The sequence below is a fragment of the Heterodontus francisci genome, unplaced genomic scaffold (genome assembly GCF_036365525.1).
Source record: "Heterodontus francisci isolate sHetFra1 unplaced genomic scaffold, sHetFra1.hap1 HAP1_SCAFFOLD_51_2, whole genome shotgun sequence".
Classification (NCBI taxonomy): Eukaryota; Metazoa; Chordata; class Chondrichthyes; order Heterodontiformes; family Heterodontidae; genus Heterodontus; species Heterodontus francisci.
In genome coordinates this window covers 5,582,491-5,587,389 of record NW_027141369.1, presented here as the reverse complement: position 1 = coordinate 5,587,389, position 4,899 = coordinate 5,582,491, and positions in this window count along the sequence as shown.

The following is a 4,899-nucleotide window of genomic DNA, read 5'->3' as shown; positions in this document are numbered from 1 at the left end:
GTACTTGAGGGTTGAAAGGTAGAATCTATTTGTTTAGAATAATGCATCAACAGAGGAGTTATTCCACTGCTCAGTGTATATCCAGGCCACTAAATAGTAGGAAGTGGATAGAGGAGCAAATTTGCAGGCAAATTGTCGAAAGATGCAAGAACCTCTGAGTAATGCTAATGGGGATTTCAATTATCCGAATACAGGCTGGGAAAATAACTGTGTGAAGGGCAAAGAGGGAGAAGAATTCCTGGAATGTGTGTAAGAGAACTTTCTGAATCAGTATATTTCCATCCAATGGGGAAGGAGATGGTACTGGACCTAGATTTGGAGAATGAAGTCAGGTGAATGAAGCATGTTTCAGTCGGAGAGGATTGTGTGCAAGAGTCATTAAAATATCATTCGTTTTCGAGTAGCTGTGAAAAAGGACTGTCTGTGTGGGTATAAGAACATAAGAAGTAGGAACAGCCATTCAGCCCCTTGATCCTACTCCGCCATTCAATAAAATCATGGCTGATCTGATCGTGGTCTTAACTTCACTTTCCTGCCCCCTCATAACCCTTAGCTCCCTTGTCAATCAAAAATCTGTCTAACTCAGCCTTGAATATATTTATTGACCCAGCCTCCACTGCTCGCTGGGAAAGAGAATTCCAAATGCTAATGACCTTCTGAGAGAAGAAATTCCTCCTCATCACCATCTTCAATTGGAATCACCTTAATTTGAAACTGTGTGCCCTATTTCTACATTCCCCCATGAGAGGAAACATCCTCTCAGCATCTAACCTGTCAAGCCCCCTCAGGATCTGATATGTTTCAATAAGATCACCTCTCATTCTTCTAAACTCCAGTGAGTACAGGCCCAACCTGCTCAACCTTTCCTCATAAGACAACCCCCTCATCCGAGGAATCAGCCTAGTGAAACTTTTCTGAACTTTTTCTCCCCCCAAAAAATGCTTTATTCATAAAAATCTGTAAAAAAAAAATGCATGACAAAACAGTTCAAAACAGCACCAAGTTGACATTCCAGAGATGTAGAGGAAAGGATAGCGAAGATGATTCTCGACAGGGGCGAGAGTAACAGGGTAGTTGTTATGGGGGACTTTAACTTTCCAAATATTGACTGGAAATACTATAGTTCGAGTACTTTAGATGGGTCAGTTTTTGTCCAGTGTGTGCAGGAGGGTTTTCTGACACAGTATGCAGACAGGCCAACAAGGGGCGATGCCACATTGGATTTGGTACTGGGTAATGAACCCGGCCAGGTGTTAGATTTAGATGTAGGTGAGCACTTTGGTGATAGTGATCACAATTCGGTTAGGTTTACCTTAGCGATGGGCAGGGACAGGTATATTCCGCAGGGCAAGAATTATAGCTGGGGGAAAGGAAATTATGATGCGATTAGGCAAGATTTAGGATGCGTAGGATGGGGAAGGAAACTGCAGGGGATGGGAACAATCGAAATGTGGAACTTATTCAAGGAGCAGCTACTGCGTGTCCTTGATAAGTATGTACCTGTCAGGGAAGGAGGAAGTTGTCGAGCGAGGGAGCCGTGGTTCACTAAAGAAGTTGAAGCGCTTGTCAAGAGGAAGAAGAAGGCTTATGTTAGGATGAGACGTGAAGGCTCAGTTAGGGCGCTTGAGAGTTACAAGCTAGCCAGGAAGGATCTAAAGGGAGAGCAAGGAGAGGACACGAGAAGTCATTGGCGGATAGGATCAAGGAAAACCCTAAGGCTTTCCATAGGTAGATCAGGAATAAAAGAACGAATCGAGTTAGTTTAGAGATACAGCACTGAAACAGGCCCTTCAGCCCACCGAGTCTGTGCCGACCATCAACCGCCCATTTATACTAATCCGACACTAATCCCATATTCCTACCACATCCCCACCTGTCCCTATATTTTCCCTACCACCTACCTATACTAGGGGCAATTTCTAATGGACAATTTACCTATCAACCTGCAAGTCTTTGGCATGTGGGAGGAAACCGGAGCACCCGGAGAAAACCCACGCAGACACAGGGAGAACTTGCAAACTCCACACAGGCTGTACCCGGAATTGAACGCGGGTCGCTGGAGTTGTGAGGCTGCGGTGCTAACCACTGCGCCACTGTTCCGCCCTAGATTATGGACAATCAAGGATAGTAGTGGGAAGTTGTGTGTGGAATCAGAGGAGATAGGGGAAGCATTAAATGAATATTTTTCGTCAGCATTTACTGTAGAGAAAGAAAATGTTGTCGAGGAGAATACTGAGATTCAGACGACGAGGCTAGATGGGATTGAGGTTCACAAGGAGGAGGTGTTAGCAATTTTGGGAAGTGTGAAAATAGATAAGTCCCCTGGGCCAGATGGGATTTATCCTAGGATTCTCTGGGAAGCTAGGGAGGAGATTGCAGAGCCTTTGTCCTTGATCTTTATGTCGTCATTGTCGACAGGAATAGTACTGGAAGACTGGAGGATAGCAAATGTTGTCCCCTTGTTCAAGAAGGGGAGTAGAGATAGCCCTGGTAATTATAGACCTGTGAGCCTTACTTCGGTTGTGGGTAAAATGTTGGAAAAGGTTAGAAGAGACAGGATTTATAATCATCTTGAAAAGAATAAGTTCCTTAGCGATAGTCAGCACGGTTTTGTGAAGGTTAGGTCGTGCCTCACAAACCTTATTGAGTTTTTCGAGAAGGTGACCAAACAGGTGGATGAGGGTAAAGCAGTGGATGTGGTGTATATGGATTTCAGTAAGGTGTTTGATAAGGTTCCCCACGGTAGGCTATTGCAGAAAATATGGAAGTATGGGGTTGAAGGTGATTTAGAGCTTTGGATCAGAAATTGGCTAGCTGAAAGAAGACAGAGGGTGGTGGTTGATGGCAAATGTTCATCCTGGAGTTTAGTTACTAGTGGTGTACCGCAAGGATCTGTTTTGGGGCCACTGCTGTTTGTCATTTTTATAAATGACCTGGAAGAGGGTGTAGAAGGGTGTGTTAGTAAATTTGCGAGTGACACGAAGGTCGGTGGAGTTGTGGATAGTGCCGAAGGATGTTGTAGGGTACAGAGGGACATAGATAGGCTGCAGAGCTGGGCTGAGAGATGGCAAATGGAGTTTAATGTGGAAAAGTGTGAGGTGATTCACTTTGGAAGGAGTAACAGGAATGCAGAGTACTGGGCTAATGGGAAGATTCTTGGTAGTGTAGATGAACAGAGAGATCTTGGTGTCCAGGTACATAAATCCCTGAAAATTGCTACCCAGGTTAATAGGGCTGTTAAGAAGGCATATGGCGTGTTAGCTTTTATTAGTCTGGGGATCGGGTTTCGGAGCCACGAGGTCATGCTGCAGCTGTACAAAACTCTGGTGAGACCGCACCTGGAGTATTGCGTGCAGTTCTGGTCACCGCATTATGGGAAGAATGTGGAAGCTTTGGAAAGGGTGCAGAGGAGATTTACTAGGATGTTGCCTGGTATGGAGGGAAGGTCTTACGAGGAAAGGCTGAGGGACTTGAGGTTGTTTTCGTTGGAGAGAAGGAGGAGGAGAGGTGACTTAATAGAGACATATAAGATAATCAGAGGGTTAGATAGGGTGGATAGTGAGAGTCTTTTTCCTCGGATGGTGATGGCAAACACGAGGGGACATAGCTTTAAGTTGAGGGGTGATAGATATAGGACAGATGTTAGAGGTAGTTTCTTTACTCAGAGAGTAGTAGGGGCGTGGAACGCCCTGCCTGCAACAGTAGTAGACTCGCCAACTTTAAGGGCATTTAAGTGGTCATTGGATAGACATATGGATGAAAATGGAATAGTGTAGGTCAGATGGTTTCACAGGTCGGCGCAACATCGAGGGCCGAAGGGCCTGTACTGTGCTGTAATGTTCTAATTCTAATTCTAAAAAAAAGGTGCAAAAGAAATCAGTTTTCTTCAAAGCAGGAGTGAGTTGCCACACAACCCTTCCATTCCTTTTTTCATGTCGTGTACATTTTACAGCAAACCCACATTTGGTGTATACAGCCCGAGGGGTTTCCCATGGGTCCAGCCCCTCAGTTCACTATGGTGGGGCGACTTTACACTGTGGTCTTTCCCCATTGAGCCTTTGTGACGGCAGCCCCAAGCTTGAGTGCATCCTTCAGCCTGTAGTCCTGGACCTTGGAATGTGCCAGTTTGCAACACTCGGTGGTGGACAACTCTTTGCGCTGGAAGACCAGCAAGTTTCGTACAGACCAAAGAGCGTCTTTCACCAAATTGATAGTCCTCCAGCAGCAGTTGATGTTTACCTCAGTGTGTGTCCCTGGGATCAGCCCACAGAGCACAGACTCCTGTGTTGCAGAGCTGCTTGGGATGAACCTCGACAAATGCTTTTCCACACATGCTTTGCAAAGACACATTCTAGAAGGAGTCTCTTCACCACTGCAGCCACCTCAAGGGCAGCGTGTGGAGGGGGATAGACTCCGAGTGTGCAAGAGGGATCTGACGGGGAGGGCCCTTCTCACCAGCAGCCAAGCTACATCCTGGTGCTTGTTTGATAGTTCTGGTGATGAGGCATTCCGCCAAATGACTTTGACGGTCTGCTTGGGGAACCATCCTACCGGATCCACCATCTCCTTTTCCCATAGGGCCTTGAGGACATTCTGTGAAGACCACTGCCTGATGGATGGGTGGTCAAAGGTGTTTTCCCGCAGAAACATTCCCACATAGGATAGTTGGTGCGACACGGTCCAACTGGAATGAGCGTTCCGCGGCAATGTGACCAGGCCCATCCTTCACAACAACGGGGACAGATAGAACCTCAGCACATAGTGACACTTGGAGTTTGCGTACTGGGGGTCTACACACAGCTTGATGCAGCCGCACAAGAAGGTGGTCATCAGGATGAGGGCGATGTTGGGTACATTCTTCCCGCCCTTATCCAGAGGTTAGAACATCGTGTCCCTCCG